The sequence below is a fragment of the Haematobia irritans genome, chromosome 1, assembly GCF_050003625.1.
Source record: "Haematobia irritans isolate KBUSLIRL chromosome 1, ASM5000362v1, whole genome shotgun sequence".
Classification (NCBI taxonomy): domain Eukaryota; kingdom Metazoa; phylum Arthropoda; class Insecta; order Diptera; family Muscidae; genus Haematobia; species Haematobia irritans.
The window spans coordinates 203885993-203901155 of record NC_134397.1 but is presented as its reverse complement, the minus strand read 5'-3'; positions in this window follow the sequence as shown (position 1 = coordinate 203901155).

Sequence of the window (15163 nt, the reverse complement as noted above, 5' to 3'; positions counted from 1 at the left end):
AAGTTAAAAAGTCAGTATTCTTTTGCTTTACTTGCTTATTTTGTGGGAAACCCGATAATAAAAATTGGTTAACAGTCTCTTTAAAATGTCGACGACTAAACTATTTTTAAATCAATCATTCCACAGTACAGAGAAATTAAATAATTAAAGGAACAACAAACCGTTTTACTATTATGAAAATTTTCATACATTAAAATTAAACTTTCTTTAAGCAAAAGTACTTTATTATAAAAACTTATGATGAAAGTTCTTAATACAATGTTTTTTGTGAATAAAAATTATGACCACGTGGAACAGAGAGTAGTTCATTTGAACCCGCTGTTTGGACATTTTGACTTATCCTTTTTTTATTCATCGTAGGTAGTTTTTTCACATATCTTGCTGGAAAAAATGGAAACAAAAATGAAAATTGTTAAAAATTAACACCATGTAATGAAATATAATTTTTAATTCTTCAGTTTAGCTTGTAACTTACCATATTTGGGGCATTTTATGAAATGGTGTAAAGAATTCAACTTTTCTTTGGAAAACGTATCTCATAAAATTTGTACCTGAAACAATTAGAGAAATAATGAAGTATTCTAAATAAACTCATAAAACTGTGTTGTTATCGATGTGAAGGATATAATAAAATAAATATTCTAGTTGAAAGAAAGCAAAAGTTTTAATATAAAACTTACCAATTAAATTGTACGCTGAGGGGAAATATAAAAAGTTGTCCAAATTTATTTGGGTTACTCTGAAATTAAATATTAAATAAAATTATTAAATAAGTTTTCAAAATATCTAATGAAAAATATAATAATATGCATTAAAAACCAAATATTCTTGATAACCCTAGACAGTCATCATTCGTCAAAATGACGACACGTAATTTCATTTTCGATTTAAAACGCATTTTAGTCTATTGGGAAATGGTGAATTTAAGTTATACTAATTCAACCGTTTTATGAATTTTTGTTTTAACTACTTAAAACCAAATTGAATAAGAAAATAAACTCAAGTTTGGTTCACTTTTTCGCTCACGATGAAAATTTTAGCGTCTTGAAATCAGCCGTAGTCAAAATGACGAAGGCTGACGTTAATGTACAAAAAATAAGGATGACTGTCCAGGGCTAAAAGAAAGTTAAAGAATCCTTACCAATTCACTATTAAATTACAGGCAAAGGAGTACTAAAAAGTTGTCCAAATGTTTAAGGGGTTATTGTGAAATTAAATATTTGTTTTTTCATTAAAAATATTACATTGGTTTCCAAAAAAATTTGATTAAAGAAATACTAAGATAAGGCATTAAAAACCTGTAATTTTGATGATAAAAAGGTCACAAAAACGTAAATATTCTAGTTAAAATAAAGCCAATTTTTAAAAGAAAACTTACCAATTCTCTATTTTTTATTTGTTCGAATCCATCTGGAGTTGCTCTGAAATTAAATATTGTTTTTACAACAAAGAAAAACATTAATTAATTAACAAATAATAATATACATAAAAAATATTCTTTTTAAAAGAAAGTCATATTAAAACAAGTAAGAAAGTCTAAAGTCGGGCGGTGCCGACTATATTATACCCTGCACCACTTTGTAGATCTAAATTTTCGATACCATATCACATCCGTCAAATGTGTTGGGTGCTATATAAAGGTTCGCCCCAAATACATACATTTAAATATCACTTGATTTGGACAGAATTTGATAGACTTTTACAAAATCTATAGACTCAAAATTTAAGTTGGCTAATGCACTAGGGTGGAACACAATTTTAGTAAAAAAAATATGGGAAACATTTAAATCTGAAGCAATTTTAAGGAAACTTCGCAAAAGTTTATTTATGATTTATCGCTCGATATATATGTATTACAAGTTTAGGAAAATTAGAGTGAGTTTTACAACTTTTCGACTAAGCAGTGGCGATTTTACAAGGAAAATGTTGGTATTTTGACCATTTTTGTCGAAATCAGAAAAACATATATATGGGAGCTATATCTAAATCTTAACCGATTTCAACCAAATTTGGCACGCAGAGCTAGAATGCTAAATCTACTCCCTGTGCAAAATTTCAACCAAATTGGGCCAAAACTCAGGCTTCTGGGCCATATAAGTCCATATCGGGCGAAAAATATATATGGAAGCTATATCTAAATCTGAACCGATTTCAATCAAATTTGGCACACATGACTATACTACCAATTGTGCTCCTTGTGCAAAATTTCAAGCTAATCGGGATAAAACTATGTCTTCTGGGTCCATATAAGTGCATATCGGGCGAAAGATATATATGGGAGCTATATCTAAATCTGAACCGATTTCAACCAAATTTGGCACACATAGCTACAATGCTAAATCTACTCCTTGTGCAAAATTTCAACTAAATCGGAGCAAAAAATTGGCCTCTGTGGTCATATGAGTGTAAATCGGGCGAAAGCTATATATGGGAGCTATATATAAATCTGAACCGATTTCAATGAAATTTGGCACGCATAGCTAGAATGCTAAATCTACTCCCTGTGCAAAATTTCAACCAAATTGGGTCAAAACTTTAGCTTTTAGGACCATATTAGTCCATATCGGGCGAAAGATATATATGGGAGCTATATCTAAATCTGAACCGATTTCAATAAAATTTGGCACACTTGACTATAGTACTAATTGTTCTTCTTGTGCAAAATTTTAAGCAAATTAGGGTAAAAATCTGGCTTCTGGGGCCATATAAGTCCATATCGGGCGAAATATATATATGGGAGCTATATCTAAATCTGAACCGATTTCTTCCAAAATCAATAGGGATCTATTCTGAGCCAAAACACATACTTGTGCCAAATTTGAAGTCGATTGGACTAAAACTGCGACCTAGACTTTGATTACAAAAATGTGTTCACGGACAGACGGACAGACGGACAGACGGACAGACGGACATCGCTATATCGACTCAGGAACCCACCCTGAGCATTTTTGCCAAAGACACCATGTGTCTATCTCGTCTCCTTCTGGGTGTTGCAAACATATGCACTAACTTATAATACCCTGTTCCACAGTGTGGAGCAGGGTATAAAAATATGGGAAACATTTAAATCTGAAGCAATTTTAAGGAAACTTCGCAAAAGTTTATTTATGATTTATCGCTCGATATATATGTATTACAAGTTTAGGAAAATTAGAGTGAGTTTTACAACTTTTCGACTAAGCAGTGGCGATTTTACAAGGAAAATGTTGGTATTTTGACCATTTTTGTCGAAATCAGAAAAACATATATATGGGAGCTATATCTAAATCTTAACCGATTTCAACCAAATTTGGCACGCAGAGCTAGAATGCTAAATCTACTCCCTGTGCAAAATTTCAACCAAATTGGGCCAAAACTCAGGCTTCTGGGCCATATAAGTCCATATCGGGCGAAAAATATATATGGAAGCTATATCTAAATCTGAACCGATTTCAATCAAATTTGGCACACATGACTATACTACCAATTGTGCTCCTTGTGCAAAATTTCAAGCTAATCGGGATAAAACTATGTCTTCTGGGTCCATATAAGTGCATATCGGGCGAAAGATATATATGGGAGCTATATCTAAATCTGAACCGATTTCAACCAAATTTGGCACACATAGCTACAATGCTAAATCTACTCCTTGTGCAAAATTTCAACTAAATCGGAGCAAAAAATTGGCCTCTGTGGTCATATGAGTGTAAATCGGGCGAAAGCTATATATGGGAGCTATATATAAATCTGAACCGATTTCAATGAAATTTGGCACGCATAGCTAGAATGCTAAATCTACTCCCTGTGCAAAATTTCAACCAAATTGGGTCAAAACTTTAGCTTTTAGGACCATATTAGTCCATATCGGGCGAAAGATATATATGGGAGCTATATCTAAATCTGAACCGATTTCAATAAAATTTGGCACACTTGACTATAGTACTAATTGTTCTTCTTGTGCAAAATTTTAAGCAAATTAGGGTAAAAATCTGGCTTCTGGGGCCATATAAGTCCATATCGGGCGAAATATATATATGGGAGCTATATCTAAATCTGAACCGATTTCTTCCAAAATCAATAGGGATCTATTCTGAGCCAAAACACATACTTGTGCCAAATTTGAAGTCGATTGGACTAAAACTGCGACCTAGACTTTGATTACAAAAATGTGTTCACGGACAGACGGACAGACGGACAGACGGACATCGCTATATCGACTCAGGAACCCACCCTGAGCATTTTTGCCAAAGACACCATGTGTCTATCTCGTCTCCTTCTGGGTGTTGCAAACATATGCACTAACGTATAATACCCTGTTCCACAGTGTGGAGCAGGGTATAAAAATACTTACCAATTTATGAATAAACTATACGCTGAGATATAACAAAAATTCAAATTCATCTGGAATTGAATATTAATTTTTTACATAGAATAATAAAAATTTCAATACACTTTCAATTTCAACATATTTTCCTAAATATTCGTAATAACTTTTTTCTAAACTACCGATAAAATATTAATAACTTTCATTTAAAAGGTTTAATAAACAAACACCAATATATGTCTCAAAAATCCAAAATATTCCATGCCTTTATACTCCCTTGTTGCATACCTACTTAAAAGATGCAACAGCCCCCGCCAACGCCAACTATACAACTGAAGCATGCCAAACAAAACCAAGCAAAGCCAAAACATTCCCACAACAACAAAAACACATGTGCCTTTATTGAAAACAACACCTCATCCAGCCCAAAAACAATAAACTTGAGGAAGATAGGAAATTGGCTACTGAGGAGATCAAACCATTTACCGTGTTAGTTTCATACTCGAACCAAACGCGTATACGACAAGTATTGTCATAGCATTAAAATGCAAATAAAAAGAAATTAAGTGCACGAAATAAATTTCCTTAAACGGGAAAATATAGTTTTTTTGTTGTTGCCTAAAATTTAACATTATTTCATTAGGAAAATTAGGGTTTTCATTTAAAAAATAAAAACGAAAAACAAATAAAAAAATTACGAACATGTATGGAACTAACATGGTAAATGCAACATTTGGTATGACGCAAGCCAATTTCCTATCTTCCTCAAGTTTATTGTCTTTGATCCAGCCAAATAAACCATCCGCGAATAACAAAAACACACACACACACACAAACCACTAAATACAAAAATAAAAACAACCCCACGCTCATGTATACACAACAAAACTCAAGTAACATCATCTTTACATTAATCACATTGCACTATGCCGACAAAGATCTCTGTACTATGCATTAGTTCATCGCATCTGCTGACAATTTACTCTAAGAATAATATTCGTAAAGGCACACCAGTTTACGAACAATGAAACGTTTAACTTAAAATTTGCAAAATTTTCAAGAAATGTTATCTACCATTTTTGACGAAAATGTCTATAAATTTAATTACATGTGAACTAAAAATATTTCATTGGGTAATTTTTTACCAACAATTATTAACTATAGGAATTGTCAGTAAGATATTGCTATCCACTTTCAAGTTAATTTTTCGTACAAAAATATTTTCTCATACAAAAAAATCTTATAGTAAATTGCACTTATTATTTAGAAAATACTATACATTTCACAAGTAGTTTTATCAAAAACAATAAACTTGAGGAAGATAGGAAATTGGCTACTGAGGAGATCAAACCATTTACCGTGTTAGTTTCATACTCGAACCAAACGCGTATACGACAAGTATTGTCATAGCATTAAAATGCAAATAAAAAGAAATTAAGTGCACGAAATAAATTTCCTTAAACGGGAAAATATAGTTTTTTTGTTGTTGCCTAAAATTTAACATTATTTCATTAGGAAAATTAGGGTTTTCATTTAAAAAATAAAAACGAAAAACAAATAAAAAAATTACGAACATGTATGGAACTAACATGGTAAATGCAACATTTGGTATGACGCAAGCCAATTTCCTATCTTCCTCAAGTTTATTGTCTTTGAGTTTTATAGCATGACAAACGAATTTTTAACTACCTATTAAGAAATTTTTTAAGGAAATTTCCATCGTATTTTGTAGGACATGAACTAAACGATTGCTACTTAGAATTTGTAAAATTTCCTTTCGAGTAGTTAATTTTCGTTGATACGAAAAATGAACTAAAATTCTGGAAAATTCTTGTAATAAATTATTGTAAAAATCTTCTTAAATTTACGAGACACTTTTTTTCTGTGTAATATGGAGGATTCTACGAGGTTTTATACCCACCATAGGAATGGGGGTATATTAACTTTGTCATTCCGTTTGTAACACATTGAAATATTGCTCTAAGACCCCATAAAGTATATATATTCTGGGTCGTGGTGAAATTCTGAGTCGTCCGTCCATCCGTCTGTTGAAATCACGGTAACTTCCGAACGAAATAAGCTATCGACTTGAAACTTGGCACAAGTAGTTGTTATTGATGTAGGTCGGATGGTATTGCAAATGGGCCATATCGGTATATAATTACATATAGCCCCCATATAAACGGACCCCCAAATTTGGCTTGCAGACCCTCTAAGAAAAGCAAATTTCATCCGATCTGGCTGAAATTTGGTACATGGTGTTAGTATATGGTCTCTAACAACCATGCAAGAATTGGTTCACATCGGTCCATAATTATATATAGCCCCCATATAAACCGATCCGCCGATTTGGTTTTCGGTGCCTCTAAGAGAAGAAAATTTCATCCGATCCGGCTGAAATTTGGTACATGGTGTTAGCATATGGTCTCTAACAACTATGCAAAAATTGGTCCACATCGGTGCATAATTATATATAGCAGCCATATAAACCGATCACCAGATTTGACCTCCGGAGCCTCTTGGACGACCAAAATTCATCTGATTCAGTTGATATTTGGTACGTGGTGTTAATATATGGTCTCAAATACCCATGCAAAAATTGGTCGAAATCGGTCCATAATTATATATAGCCCCCATATAAATCGATCCACAGATTTGACCTCCGGAGCCCCTTGGAAGAGCAAAATTCATCCGATTCGGTTGAAATTGGGTACGTGATGTTAGTATATGGTATCCAACAACCATGCAGAAATTGGTTCATATCAGTCCATAATTATATAGAGCCCCCATATAAATCGATCGCCAGATTTGACTCCGGTGCCTTTTGGAGAAGCAAAATTAATCCGATTTGGGTGAAATTTGGTACCTGGTGGTAGTATATGATATTTAACCACCATGCCAAAAGTGTTCCATATCAGTTCATAATCACATATAGCCCCCATATAAACCGATCACCTGATTTGGTTTTGGAGCCTCTTGGAGGAGCAAATTTCATCCGAGTCAGTTGAAATTTGGTACATTGTGCTAGTATATGGCCGTTAGCAACCATGCCTAACTAGGTCCATATCGGTCTATAGTTATATATATCCCTCAGATAAATCGATCCCCAATCACACAAAAATTGGTCCATATCAAGTTCATAATTGTATATAGACCCAATATAAGCGACCTTCATATTTTAATTCTGGGTCTCTACGTACGTGCAAAAGTCCATATCGATTCGTGATTATTTGTAGACTTACCTATACATACATTTTTTGTCTAATATATACCACGTATGGACTAACTAACAATTTAGAAAACGATGTTAAGAAGTTTTAAGATAACACAACCCAATTAATTCGATTGTGGATGACAGTCTTTCGTAGAAGTTTCTACGCAATCCATGGTGGAGGGTACATAAGATTCGGCCTGGCCGAACTTACGGCCGTATATACTTGTTCTTTTATTAATTTTCCACATTTTAATTGGTATTTAGTTACCAAAAATTATTCAAAATTTAAAAATTATATTTAAGTAGAAAATTTGTAATATATAACTGAACTCTTAAGCCACATATGTACAATATACGATTTTATAATTTTTCCAAAATTTTATCTTTCTTACAGACGGAGAATTGAACCGAGTCCTATACAATTTGAGGACGAACACGCCAGTCATTGAGCCGTGTAGTTTTAATTGTCATCAACAAACAGTTCTATTTATACACTGAAAAAAAAAATATTTACGTGATATTAAAGATTTCGCAACCCAAATTTTAGGATGTGAAATTTACAAAATATTAAGGAAAATAAATGTTCATTAAAATAAGTAAATGAAATTATAATTTATTATAAAGGTTATAATCTTTGCTTCAAAAAATTTTTTCATTAAATTTATGACACACATTTTGTAAATTTGCGCCCCTCCGTTAAAGTCGGATGTCTTTGAAATAAGGCTAATTTTCCTTAAAGTAAAGAAACACATGTTTTATTTAAAAAAATTGTCCTTAAATTAACTGAAATATAGAAACTTTAGATTTAAGATAAAACCGCTTCACATATAGGCTAAGACTTATTTAGAGGGTTTAGCATCTTTGGTTTAAAGTTTTTTTTTTTTTGGAATTAAGAAAACGTTTTTTATTTTGAAGTATCCGTTATAATTTGGATTTTTAAACTGACATTTATTTTTACGTGAGTACCTTTAGTACTAAACCGCGAAAAGAGAATAAAAATTTGATAAGTGAGATCTGTATCCTAATTTTAATTTTATTGGTCCTAAATTTAAAGCCAGATAGGTCGCTAAAATATGTCTTTATGTGAAAGGAGCCGAATCTTTGGCTCGGAATCAATACCAAAAGGAAAGTCAAAATCTTTGAGTGTAGACATTGCTGGGCACACACAAGCCAATGGAAATAAACTTTCTTTAAAGCTAACAAAACACTTCAGTCGATCCCATTCTTTCAAACGATATACCAAATACAACATTTGGATTTAAAATATAACATAAGAAAAGAATAGTACTTAATATAAACACTGAAAGAAGAGATTTTCTTTCTAAGGAACCAAATTTATCAATATAGTTTATCCATTTTATTTCCATTAAGGTACATTTTTGTGAGAAATAATAAAATTTACTCGTTTCAGTAAAAAAATCCTAAACTGTAAGCAGTTAGGAATAGTTCATTAACTAGAATAAGGCATGGAATTTTACTAATACTGTTTTCTTCGCTGGGTATAAGAATTTACTACTGAACAAGAAAATTTTATTCACCGATAACAAAGCATTCGTAAAAATAAACAAAATCCGAACTAAAACCAAGTTTCCTCAAAATTAGTAAAATTTCTTATAAAATGATAATTGCGACTTCCTTTATAATAGAAAGTTTTTCATACATACGAACAACAGTTGGCATAGAAAAATATTTTAGTTCATTCGTACTAAGAAGTATGCAATCCTTTCAAAACTTAAGGAAACACACTTGTTAGAATATAGGAAATTTTCCTATATTTCTATTGTCTACCTGTAATCGATACCTGTCATCGTAATCGATGTGTTTGCGTGTGGGTGTAATCGATATGTTTGCGCGTGGGTTGTTTTTTAGTTGGAATCGCGTTGTTGTGGTATACGGAGAGATTGTTAAAAAAATAATATGGTAAAATAATATAATAAGTAACAAATAAAATATATAAAAGATTTATTATTTTAAATTAGTGAGAAAATGTTCGTTTTTTTGAAAATAAATCTATCAATGTTCGTGATGGTGTATAAAGAAAGAAAACACCAGCAGAATAACAACCCTTTCATTTGTCTTCATTTTGGAATCTTCAATTATCAGGTAATATTCAGTGACGCTAACCTTTTGTAACAAAAATGGTTTATGATTTTTTATATTTGTAGGTATTGAAATTGTACAAGGAGGACAAGGAGGAGGAAAGGAACAAGAAGAAGAAAAAATGCGTTTTGCAGTTGATGACATTACATAGAAATTGGAAATAGTGGAATAATAAACTAATATTTCAAGGCCAGTCGATGCTGTTGATTCTTAATAAATATATTCAATATATTAATAAAACATGTCTTTTATTGAAGATAAAATTGCTTATATAAATAAATAAAATTGTATTTAAAAACGAAGGTAAGCAGTTCTAATTATGAAGTAAAAGTTTTACCACAAATATGTAAGATTTGTCCAAATGAATGAAAAAATTTCAATAAACTCATTCCATATATGAATTCAAATTAGTTAAATTTTTTCATTCTGTAGCATAGTGGTAAATAAATATAGGAAAATTTTAACTAATATATGGAATGCATTATACCTAATTTCTACGAAAATCACATCGTTCAAACAAATAAAAATGTCTTTGGCGCTATACGAAGTTCAACTTTCTTCACAGTAAGTTCATTTTAACTTAAAGAAGGGGTCACTTTTTTCTGGGTGTAAGGAAAGTCTAAAGTCGGGCGGGGCCGACTATATTATACCTGCACCACTTTGTAGATCTAAATTTTCGATACCATATCACATCTGTCAAATGTGTTGGATGCTATATATAAAGGTTTGTCCCAAATACATACATTTAAATATCACTCGATTTGGACAGAATTTGATAGACTTTTACAAAATCTATAGACTCAAAATTTAAGTCGGCTAATGGACTAGGGTGGAACACAATGTTGGTAAAAAATATGGGAAACATTTAAATCTGAAGCAATTTTAAGGAAACTTCGCAAAAGTTTATTTATGATTTATCGCTCGATATATACACTGTTAGAAAAATATGTTTTTCATATGTTCCGATATAAACAAAATGTGTTTCGGGCACAATTTTTAAACACAATATATTTAAGTGCAAACATGTAATGTTCCTAAACTAACACTAAATGTTTGGGACACATATGTTAATATGTTAGAATATATTATGTTTGGGGCATGAATGTTTCATAAAAATAATATGTGTGAATGTAAACATATATAAATTTACAAATTTCGAGTAAACATATATATGTTGTGATATTTTATTCAGAGAGCGACAGAGAGAGAGAGTATAGAGAAAGAAATAGAGATGGAAACCGGGAGGGTTGATGAGAGATATCAACATAACACAGCGAGAGAATCAAAAGAGAGCAATATCTGTGAAACTGCTTGTATGTTGTTTCGGAAAGTCTAAATATTATTTAATTTGAATACTCGTGTAAAGAGAATAGACATTCGGAAGCGGGCATCAAGTTCGAGTTTTGCTAAAAAATTGAAAAAGGTTATTTTCTTTAAAATGAATTATTAAAGAAAAGTAAAAGGCAAAACAGGGTCATTTTAAAACGATAATGCCAACTTAATACCGGCCTTAAGGGTAAAAATGAAATTAAGTACAAAACACGATAAGTTTTAAATGCATTTAAAATGGTGTTAAATGCTAGTAGAAAACTGTTCACGGCTAACTAAATTTATGTGTATATTATAAAATTATTTATGTATGTTTATACTCGACTCCACGTTCTTCTTTTGTTAGAGTTTTTGAATTCCTTCCAACATTTTAAGCTTTTATACCAAAAACAGTTTTTTGCTACAAATTTGTTATTTTTGCAATAAAAAAAAATATCCAAAAGCTCAGTCCATTTCGTTTATATCAAGCACTGTTCTTTTCTGACTGTAAATCTTTAATAAAACACATTTCGAAGTTTCATTGTAAAAATTTCATTTAATAATATAAAAATATAAATACAAAAATTAAAAAAAAAAAATTGGTGTTCGGTCGGAGTAGGGATTGAACCCAGGACCTTTTGCATGCAAGGCGGACATGCTAACCACTGCTCCACGTGGCCAACAAATATATGTTTCTGTTAAATAATGTTTTGTTTGCATCGGCTCGTGGGCGCTGCAAACTATGCTTATAACGATATTTGTCTATTGGTAACTATAACAGCTACGTAGCCCAGTGGTAGTGTGTTGGCTTACAAATTGCATGGTTCCCGGTTCGATTCTCAGTCCAGGCGAAAGGTAAAATTATAAAATTGAATAATTTCTTCAACATTATTTGTATTACAGAAAAAGGTGCCAAGAACTAAAAAAATTCGTGGAAGTGAAAATTATGTGAGGGAATGAGCACAATCTTCTTTGGGGAAAATTCTTCCAAGCATATAATATTTTTGGGCTCAAAATGCTTCACAACTTATATGTTCACATAAAACAAACATATTAATGTTTCGGCAGTATCCACTAATATATGTGCTTCCTGCAAAATATGTTTGGAACATATGTTAGAGAAGCGATTTTTTCTGAGGGTGTATGTATTAGAAGTTTAAGAAAATTAGAGTAATTTTTTCAACTTTTCGACTAAGCAGTGGCGATTTTACAAGGAAAATGTTGGTATTTTGACCATTTTTGTCGAAATCAGAAAAACATATATATGGAAGCTATATCTAAATCTGAACCGATTTCAACCTAATTTGGCACGCATAGCAACAATGCTAATTCTACTCCCTGTGCAAAATTTCAACTAAATCGGAGCAAAAAATTAGCCTCTGTGGTCATATGAGTGTAAATCGGGCGAAAGCTATATATGGGAGCTATATCTAAATCTGAACCGATTTCAACCAAATTTGGCACGCATAGCTACAATGCTCATTCTACACCCTGTGCAAAATTTCAATTAAATCGGAGTAAAAGATTGGCCTCTGTGGTCATATGAGTGTAAATCGGGCGAAAGCTATATATGGGAGCTATATCTAAATGTGAACCGATTTTCACCAAATTTGACACGCATAGCTATAATGCTAATTCTACTCCCTGTGCAAAATTTCAACTAAATCGGAGCAAAAAATTTGCCTCTGTGGACGAAGGAGTGTAAATCGGGTGAAAGCTATATATGGGAGCTATATCTAAATCTGAACCGATTTGGATGATATTTTGCAAGTTTTTCGAGACTCATAAAATATTTGGATGTACGGAATTTGAGGAAGATCGGTTGATATACACGCCAATTATGACCAGATCGGTGAAAAATATATATGGCAGCTATATATAAATCTGAACCGATTTTTTTCCAAAATCAATAGGGATCGTCTTTGAGCCGAAACAGGACCCTATACCAAATTTTAGGACAATCGGACTAAAACTGCGAGCTGTACTTTGCACACAAAAATACATCAACAGACAGACAGACGGACAGACAGACAGACAGACAGACAGACATACAGACAGACAGACAGACAGACAGACAGACAGACAGACAGACAGACAGACAGACAGACAGACTGACAGACAGACAGACAGACAGACAGACAGACAGACAGACAGACAGACAGACGGACATCGCTAAATCGACTTAGAATTTAATTCTAAGACGATCGGTATACTAAACGATGGGTCTCAGACTTTTCCTTCTTGGCGTTACATACAAATGCACAAACTTATTATACCCTGTACCACAGTAGTGGTGAAGGGTATAAAAAAAAAAACAAAATATTCGTTTGTCCTTAAAATATATTCTCTAAAATCAAATAAACCAAACTACTTAAAACGCTTTGTAAAACAAGGGAATATCTTTTGTCTAAAATTTGTTTCCACGGGAAAATATTGTTTCTTTGAGTGTAACATAGATTTTAAGATAAGTTAACTCCCTAAAAACTCTCACACATCTTTGATTCAGAATAAATACTAAAATCCTTAAGGGAAGGTCAAAATCTTTGAACAGAAGTAAATTTTTTTTTTGAGAGCATGCATGTATCGATAGTTTTATAACCCTAAAGACTTCAATGCAATTCAATTTTGTTGGAAACCCTCTATCAAATGCTTTGAGCATTTCGTTCCTCTTCAATGTACACACATTACTGGAACTATGTAATTCCTAAAACAATGCCTTCATTTATAGCATATAATGTGTGATAGTAATTTTAAATTTTATTTTTTTTTTCACAACCCACCATTTTAGAAATTGTCAGAAATATTTAAACAATTCGTATTGTGTGAATTTGTCTTCCCTCTATTTGGACAGTTATATTAGGTCATTAATAAAATCTAAGCGTATACGCTTGAAAGACGTCTCAAGTTCAAATTATCTAACTTTGGATTTACTGTTTGATTGTGGTGGTGATGTAACGAAATCAATTTCATCAAAATAATCACTGCAAGTTCATCCATTCACTAATTTATTGTTTTAAATTTGGTATGAAAATTATCATCATGTCACATTTAATTGTGACAAATTTTATTGTATTTGTATATGGGATAATCCATGGCAAATTGAACAAAAATAAATATGAATACAAAATTCGCATATTAAACACTAGTTAGGCTGGTCAGACGAAGTGTGTTTGGTTTTGCTTGATCCACGGTATACCAAAACAAATGATAAAAAATTAAAATTTTAACGATATTGAAATTATAGAAAATTCGGTAAAAATGTCTATATAAAATTTTGTAAAAATTTTATTTCTCTAGAAAATTGTTTCAAAATGTATTTTTTTTAGAAAAATTTGACAAAATTTTATTTCTATAGAAAATTTTGTCAAAATTTTATTTCTATAGAAAATTTTGTCAAAATTTTATTTCTATAGAAAATTTTGTCAAAATTTTATTTCTATAGAAAATTTTGTCAAAATTTCATTTCTAAAGATAATTTTGTTAAAATTTCATTTCTATAGAAAATTTTTCAAAATTTTATTTCAATAGAAAATTTTGTTAATATTTTATTCCTATAGAAGATTTTGTCACAAGTTTATATCTATAGAAAATTTTGACAAAGCTTTATTTCAATAGAAAAATTTCTAAAAATTTTATTTTCATAGAACAATCCCGCACAATGTTATTGCCAGTGTTGGGCGTTATTCAATAAATTTTTATTCAAATAATAAATAACAAATAATTTTTTATTCGTTATTTTCCATTTGGAATTTTTTGAAACCAATTTTCAACTGTTATCTGTTTATTTGTGTCACAAATAATTATTCATCATTCGTAAGTTGTTATTTGTCATACAAATAATAATTTTTTTGAATCGAAAAAAAAAAATAAATTGAATTTATTGAATTCTTCTGAAAAAATAATCTTTTTTTGAGGAGCGATAATTGTCTTTATAACTAGGAATGGAACCGGAAGGTACAACATCCAAAAATTGTGATCCAAGTGAATCTGGTTTTTCCATTGTTGATGGAAAATTCTTCAGAATTTTAGAAGACGGAGTAAAGAATATCAGTGCTGTGTGCGTGAGATGTGAGCCTGATTTTGTTAAGATAAAAGGAGAGAAAAATTCAACATCAAACTTCATATCTCACCTTAAGAGTCGACATGGTAAGGATGCGTTTGAAGAGTACCAGAGCTATAAACGCAAGAGACAAACAAGGGAAGCATCTGAGTCTGAACGAAGTAGTTACAAAAATTGT